Source organism: Dermacentor albipictus, chromosome 9 (genome assembly GCF_038994185.2).
Source record: "Dermacentor albipictus isolate Rhodes 1998 colony chromosome 9, USDA_Dalb.pri_finalv2, whole genome shotgun sequence".
Lineage (NCBI taxonomy): Eukaryota > Metazoa > Arthropoda > Arachnida > Ixodida > Ixodidae > Dermacentor > Dermacentor albipictus.
Genome location: NC_091829.1, coordinates 81508532 through 81516893, shown reverse-complemented (window position 1 = coordinate 81516893; position 8362 = coordinate 81508532). Strand labels below are relative to the sequence as shown.

Below are 8362 nucleotides of genomic sequence, written 5' to 3'. Positions count from 1 at the left end.
GTCATTATTATTGCGCTCTATCCCGGGATAACGCACATCCTTGCTTCACAGTGATTACGACGGGACCCTAACACCCAGTCATGTTACACTGCGTGGTTTCCCCCACCTCCACAGTGTCTCGAGTGCCCTGCGAACTAGTGGATGTAGAATATGGGAACAGTCCGAGCTCAGCTAGAGCCTTTGCGAAAGAGCGTGACATGTTCATTTATAAAAAGAATTCATCATTTCTACTCCATTCTTTTCAACAGGCAAATGCTTAGAAAAGAGCGATAAAAATAGTTATCGGCGGGCTCCATGTTATTCACGCTAAATATGCAATTTTAGCTTCGAGGTCATATACGAAAAAGTCTAATGTTGCAACAAAAGGGGAGGCTCTGCATGTTTTCTTGTCCGTTTTTCAAAATACCTAGCAATAATAAACGTGTAATATGTAACAACGAGAAGAAAGGGGGGGGGGGTTAACCGAGGGGCCTGATTTTTATTAGTCATATCATAAGAAGCCAACAAACACTGACACCAAGGACAACATAGGGGAAATCACTTGTGCTAAATAAATAAAATATATATTCCCTATATAGGAATTATATATAATTATTATATATAGTAATTTTCCCTATGTTGTCCTTGGTGTCAGTGTTTGTTGGCTTCCTATGATATGACTAATAAAAATCAGGCCCCTCGGTTAACCCCCTTTCTTCTCGTTATTACATAACGAGGGTCTCGACTCCGGCAACACTGATGCCTTCAGGTAGCATATGTGGGTTTATTGACGAGTTGCCTTCATCCTAAAAGATCACGTTCTTGTGACGCCTGCGGCAAAAAATACGTTCCACGTCCGCCGCCAAGGTCTGTGAGTGGTGGCACTGGCTAACACTCCCAGGGTTCTACTGGGACACATAAATACCCAAGAAAGTGGATGGGAAAACGGCGCCGCGGTAGCTCAATTGGTAGAGCATCGCACGTGAAATGCGAAGGTTGTGGATTCGGTTCCCACCTGCGGCAAGTTTTTTTTTCATCCACTTTAATTTCCATTAATTTATCGTTTCTTTATTTCATTTATTTAGCACAAGTAATTTCCCCTATGTTGGCCTTGGTGTACTCCTGTGTACTCCTTGGTGTAATCCTGTACGTTCGTTAGTCACAATTTTGTTTCCGTTATGCGAAGATACAATCCTGCCTGCACAAGCCCAGCATATGAACCACTATGGCACGGTCGCTTTGCGCACGCGAATAGAGAGTACTCGCATATGTATATTTTTTGTAATTTTGTTAATACTTGTATGTAACACTCACAAACGCTTGGAATTTTTCCGTCAGGGTATTCTCGTTCATCATACGACAAGGCTGATTGCGAATTGTGTGTAACCTTAGTGCCTTCACTCAACAATGTGCGGCAGCAGCGCTTACTTTGGGTGGCAGGTGGAGTCTTAGCCATTTGTGAAGTAAATTTAAAGCAATAACGCCCCACGGACAAGGACAGAGAGAGTCCGCGAGAAACAATATTTATTGTACGCTGGCGATGTTTCTCTAACCATGTGCTTAGCGTGTAACTTCAGATGACTATGATGCCCTGAGGAGTGATGCACTCGTATTTTTTACACACGCACACAGTATACAATAGCGCACACCGTAAAAGTTAACTAAAGTGTCTTGCCCAGGCCAGTTTCTCTGAGGGTGGCGAGAGCGCCTTTGTTGCGTGAATAGCACTACCGGTGGTGCTCCAAAGTCAAAGTACGTGCTTTCCAATCTAAGGAGCCAAGTAAATGTAAAGCAGATTTGAGCTTGCCTCGTCTGGCCTCACAACACATTGAGGGGCTTAAAACGCGTGACAAGTCCTCGCATACATTTAGTAATGGCACTATGTCGAGCGCGTCATTGGGACTTTGTACAAACTAGAGGTAACTACCACAATACAGACTCTAAATACGAGAGGGAATGTCTTACATATCTTGCTTGTTACATGTCAAGCTGTCGGAGAGTCCATTTATGTCTGCTGCTGTATGCAGCCTGTACGATTGTTCAGATTGCAGCAAAGCATATAATAACATATTCGGCAAGTTCCCAATTTTCTGAGTGTCAACTGATTTCTCTCAATATATATAGCAGAAGGAATGGGCGTTTCTTCTCAAAGATACGTTTCCCTCTCTAACCACACTTATTAGTTGGGGCATATAACTGTAGGAGCTATCGAGTTATTTGAATAAAAAAATCACTTGGAGCTTAGTGGTCATGCGGCCACATCACGCACATTTTGCTCAGCCATGAAGAGGTTAGCATCGCGAGTTGAAGATGGCGCAGTGGGCATGGGCCCAAGATGCCGTATTCGCACTGGTGATGTTGTGCTGACATTTGGCTGGTTAGCGCCGTTCACCTCTCACATTTTCCAGCTGCTGCCTTGAATGTTGAGCTGGTCCCGGTAACACAGCAGTGTTTGGCTGGGCGGGACAGCCAGGGGCGTAATATACTGAGAGTAGACGCAAGCTCCAGCCCAAACTGTTGTCGGAACGTCTACTGAATGTGGAATGGACATGAACGGAAGAGGCATTCGTCGGAGCGGCGACGTGTTCCATGAACATTGAAAGATGGTTTAGGGCGTGAGCGCACGCTTGTCCGTAAACGCTTATGCTGGAGGTGCGATGAGTGGCAGCGATGAGCACTCAATAGCGCAGTGAGCATATCGGCCAGAAAATGCGAAGTGGAGCAGAGCCGATCGACGAGCAGCTAATGGATTGGACAGCAAATGCGCGCTTGCTGATAAGCGCGGAGTGAGGGCAGGGGCGGGGGTTGGCTTCGTTACGCCATGATGAGACACGTAGAATCGGAACGGGACCGTGTCGTGCATGCATCCAAAAAAATTTTTTTTAGAAATTGTTAGTGCTGGACCAGTTGTGTTTTGTGTGCAGTGGGTGCGATATTCAGTCGGACGGGTCTGTGGTGTTGGAATGCCAATACTTTACGGTGAGCAAGGATGTTGGTGCTGAAAACGTGGGCTTTCCCTTGTACTACGCACCAGTTCATTCTCATCATCTTCACTCATGTCTTCTAACCTGTGGTACCACTTCGTTAAGAACAATAAGAGGTTAATAATTCTACAGAAGGGAACTGTTCGCTGTATTGAAAGTCGACAACCAACTGATCAAGCTCCGCCATTTTTTGCCAAGTTTAGATTGAAAAAAAATGCTGTTACAGAGCTTTACAAACCTGAACGCCTCTTTTATATCCATATTGCAAGGGCGAATGACGCCACAGGTGTAAATAACATTGCTACCTTACTACTGCTCCCTATGAATTTCGACACAACTAATTTGCAAGAGGGTTCTTCTAGACCATATACGGAGACGAATCCTTATCCCACCAAATACCTAACTTTCTGCGCCAATACCAGATACATTTGCAATATTGTTCGTGGCTCTGACGCGAGTTTAAAAAAAACGTTATCATCACCTGGTTCTGCGCTTTGAATAAGTTGCCAAAATAATAATTCCATTTTAGTGTTTTGTACTTCCCAATGCCCCTTTTGCTGTCGTAAATGCAATGCATACTTGTCCATATCACAATATGGTGGAATTTTTTCGTTTCGGTAATCTTTATTTTGCTGGTTATTCTTTTTTCTAAATGCAATGATGGCTGCTTTTTGCGTGGATACGTTTCTGTTGAGAATGAACGGTAGGACACTGTGTTATGTGTTGCTTCCTTTGTTTCTTTTTGTATTTCTTGCTGCTTGACATGTTTTACCCTATGCTGATCCTTATTTCGTCACATTTGTTTGAGTGTCGCTATTGTTTTATATGCAAAGAAGCTCGTTAAAGACGCCATGTGGAAGAGTCAAGGTTGTAGATACGACGTGATTGACAGAAACCACAAGGTGATTTTGTATAACTTGCGCTTTTATGTGACACTGTACCAGTTGTGAAGTATTTCAGTTAGTTAAGTTCTGGTTTGTAGCTAGTTGTAAATTATGCCACCTACCTCCGACGTACCCATCCGCGCCAGGCTTTATTTGCTCTGAAGCTGAAATTCAATGTTGCTGTCAAATTGGTGAACAGTGTTTGGTGACCTTAGATGCAAAATCTGAATTATAGGGATCCCAAACACAGTGACAGTCGGCGCAGAGAAAGCACTTTTTGTTCTTTGCGACGAACGTTGTTCTTACCTAACCACACGACCGATCCCACGACGAACTTTCAGGTGATCTATATTTTTAATATTATTCCTTTATGTAGATTTATTTATCAATACATTCCTTTGGATTAGTCGGATTGACTCTGCCTAACCCCAGAGTCCACGCACCCGTTCATCGGTCAGTAGCATTGAGCACGGAAAGGCTTTTGTCATTCGTTTTTTTTTGCATTTAAAACAATAGCGACACTCACACAAATGTGACGAAATAAGGATCAGCGTAGTGTAAGACACTTCAAGTAAGAATAAATAAAAAGAAGAAAAAAGAAAGCATCTGATAACACAGTGTCCCACCATGCGAGCTTTTGGAGCATTGCACACTGTTTTAGCCTTCAAAGGGACGACCTGCCCCTCGGGGTGCTTATTCCCCCAGTTTTGCGCGGAGGTGGGTTTCTCCTGCCTCCAGTTCAGTAAATACAGGCCCAGATTTAGTCCTAGTGACACTGGAAAACAATCCCCAGTAAAAACTCACTGTAAGAAACACACAATGTGTAACTTCAATACATAAGCCTTCCATGATATAAAAGCGATGTCTCGCATGGTAATGACTCCGAGATCTGATTTTGCGAACCTTAGCAGACGCGAAATCGGCAGGGTAAAATTATGCACGCATCAGCGATATTACTGCAAAATGTCGAACGCATGAATAGGCGGAAGGATATGCGATTACCGATTCTGCCCACGTCAGCATAGAGTATACTCTAAATTAAATATTGCGAAGAACGGCTTTTGTCCCTTCTTGTCAGCAGAATCGAAGGGGCTTAACCTGAGCCTACGGACAAGGCAAATGCAGTAAAATGGTTGACAGACCAACAATAAAGTAGGGTAAAAGCCTGGTATTGTCTTTATCTGTAACTTCTGCTTCCTGCGTACAGTTTTAAGTTATACGATAAAGACATGTATCGTTAATGGCCTGCTTCTCCTCACCACACGAAACCATTAGTTCCTGTAAAGAAGCGCTACAAACAACCTAGAAATATAACATTTTTGCTAGCCCACTCAAAATTTGGCAAAGAAAAATATGGTACTACACAGCAAACGGGTAGCTTCGACGGGTACTGGCTTCACGTTTCCGACTTTTCCTCATTTTATTTCTTGTTTTAAATTAGGAGCCCGGAGCTTAAACTCGTAGAAGGAATGATCGCAATCAATATATTTCTCTAAATAGATGACTATAAGAGCGTTATAAAGAATTACTTACCTAAGAAAAAAGCACTGTTTTAAAAATTGTTTTCTTGGAGATAATGACGGGTTCTGACGTCATGACGCAGAAGGTGGTCACGTGAGACCAGAACATTGTTACGCCTTGGCAGGGTCTCGTTGGGCCGTCTACTTTATGCGGCTCAATCGGGCTACGCAGCGGGCAGCAGCGTAGCAGAAAAACGAGTGGCTGTTAAAGCGTCACGATGCTCCGCACCTGTGCCAACCTTCTGCGTTGTGACCTCACGACTTCCACATCTTGTGAAATGAAGCCGAAACGTGCTTGCATAAAGAATCAATTCACCGTAAAAGTTATTATAGAGCCTTTTTTATGGTGTTTCATGTTTTGCGAAGATAAATGCGTCGTAAAGACCGAGGAACGAACATTTCTGTATTTCTTTTGGCAATGCTATTAGACATGCAGTATAAATCACAGAAAGGCATATTACCGGGCTTGTTAATAATGATATGAAGCCGCATCACAGTCATAACGAAATAATTTGGCAGTCACTTAAGTATCCTCATGCGATTTGAATGAGAAAACATTAGAACTTGTCAAACTTGTGACCTTAAGTTAAAACTTCACCTTAATCAACCTAATCAGCTTTTAACATACTTAACTCACCTTAATCCATGTTATTCCACATTGTAGTCGCGCGAGTATCGTCTCCAGACCCCACGGAAAAAAAGACGGCTAATGTGCATGTAGCGCGAGAATACATAACACGCTCGCGCACTCGACCTGAGTGGCCGCGGTATCGGGCGTTCCAGATATCCAGCGGCACCATGGCTGGCCAGTCTAACAAGACCATGGCTCCCGCAGCTACCTCTTCGCACCACCTCCCGCAAATTTAATCCACCTTAATCCACTTTAATCCACCTTAATACAATTTTGGGAGTGGGCAAGGTCCGACGCCGTGGCTGTTCACCGTGTTATTTCGCAGTACGAGCCGCAGCAGGTTCAGCGCCGGGTACGCGTGACGGTGCCATCAGATGGTAACATCTAACGCGGGATTTTCAGCATCATGTGGTGTTTGGCGTTTCTGCATTTAAAAAAATATCGGTTTGCCTGTACTAGGGTGCAACTGCAGAGGAGTATCGTGAAACGCCTTGTGCGTGCTGCTGAGGGTGTTCCTACACTGTGGCACAGCAATTAGTCAAAGAAATACGTATGCGACATTTCTTGATGCATTACAAAGCCAGCATGCGTAGCTTATGATACCTCTATGGGTTGGGGTCCGATCGACTAACCTCGCAAACATGTTCGCTCCCCTTTCGTAGTGGACCCGCAGGGGTCCAAGACGGAGGGTGCGAATTCACATCCCTCTGTCTTGTTAGCCGGATCTCTCCGCGCCATTTCTTAACCCTACGTATCGAACGCGGAGGCGCTGTAGCCGAACAACCATCATATTTCTGCGAGAATGTGAGCACTGGTAAGTCTTATAAATACTGATGAGCACAGACTTGATTTTGAAGAATTATGCCTGTTATGTGGGGGGGGGGCATACAGATGGGAGCTCTCACAAATGTGACCACTCGCATTTATATCGACAAGCGCACTGTAGACATATGAATCTCTGAACGCCAAACAAGTGGCTACTATCATTGTTTCACATACTTTGGTTGTGCAACAAAACAATTTCTGTGGTTTTGATGCCCCCAACCAGGATCTGATATTGAAGCGTGCCGAATTCCGCGGGTGTGCAAGGGCTCCAGATTAATTTTGCTCACCTGTGGCTCCTTAACAAAGCTATCACCACGTGTCAGTCGGGAACGTAGTAATAGCATTCCAGAGCTTGCGCAGATGAGTTTTGTGTCTTCTTTCTTTTTTCGCCTCAGTGCTCCCTTCAGTTGATAGTCAGCGTTCGTGTTGTCCACTTCTCTACTCTTGTGTCCTGTCTGCATGCCTCACCTCTTTTTTTGCATAATGAATCTTCACCAACTAGCTCAGCTTTCGGTCGTTCTAAGTAATAATTCCTTCACTCGTACTTACTGAGACAGAGAGAGAGTAAACTTTATAGAAAAGGGCACACGAGCGTAGGTAGCTCTTCCGCTCTGCAGTGAGTGGTCTCCTCAGTCCAGGAGTCCAGCGGCCTTAGCTGTCCTTCTCTCTCGGTTGACCAGATTGAGCTGGTCCGTCGACTCTGAGCTGGACAGCACTGCCTCCCATTGCCGTGTGGTGGGGTGTGCTAAGGGTGTGAGCTATGGTGTGGTGAGCTTATTGAGGCAACTCGGGTTATTCAGACAGCTTTTTCATTTAACTGGTGGTTTACCCTAACTCAACATATCACGTACTGTGGAGGTAATCGACAGACACCATGAACGATGTTATTATACTACGTGACTGCTCATGCTGTTAGCTGCTGTATATCTCCCTATACTTGTTCCTCATTTCCCGGAGCACGAGATAGCAAAAGAGAGAGCGCTCTTTTACAAAGAAGAATTCCCTCGATTTCTGCCTGGCCTCTCTGCCGCCACTTTCACGTGCAAATTTTTTCACTGTGGAGGCAGAAAACTTAGAGCTTGGTTAGTGTGTTTCAAAACAACAGCGCCTGTATTTTTTTCTTTTTCGTCTCCCTTTTTCGCCGCGGCCTTCCGCCGTTCTTTGCTGCGCCCTTCTTTCATGTCTTAATGCCGTATCAATATTTGTTTTCTCTCATTCCGTCGTTCCTATAATTTCCTAATTTCCTCTAAGAATTCTTTGCTTTCGCCTAACTATATGCGCATTTTCATCAGCCGGACAGTTTTTCTATGGGATACTTTGCTCTTCAGCGATCGCTGGCGAACGCAAACTTCCGCGTGTACTTAATTATGCGCCTTCCCTTGGGCTCTTCTTTTCGTCCCCTTGTGTGACACGCCCTCTCTGGATGAGCTCCAGGCAGAGCTACTTCATTAAGGCGCTGCTCTGTTCGTTCTTGTAGATTTCGTTGAGACTCTGCATCTCAACTCTACAAGTACAGGAGAGTGCTTTTGGCTTTCCTAT

General features: G+C 44.5%; 1 non-coding gene across 1 annotated transcript; it reads left to right on the top strand.

The window, feature by feature from the left end:
* Positions 1-929: 929 nt before the first annotated feature.
* TRNAS-UGA (transfer RNA serine (anticodon UGA)) lies at positions 930-1002 on the top strand. The gene has a single exon. It is a non-coding gene; the product is annotated as a tRNA-Ser (tRNA).
* Positions 1003-8362: the final 7360 nt, after the last annotated feature.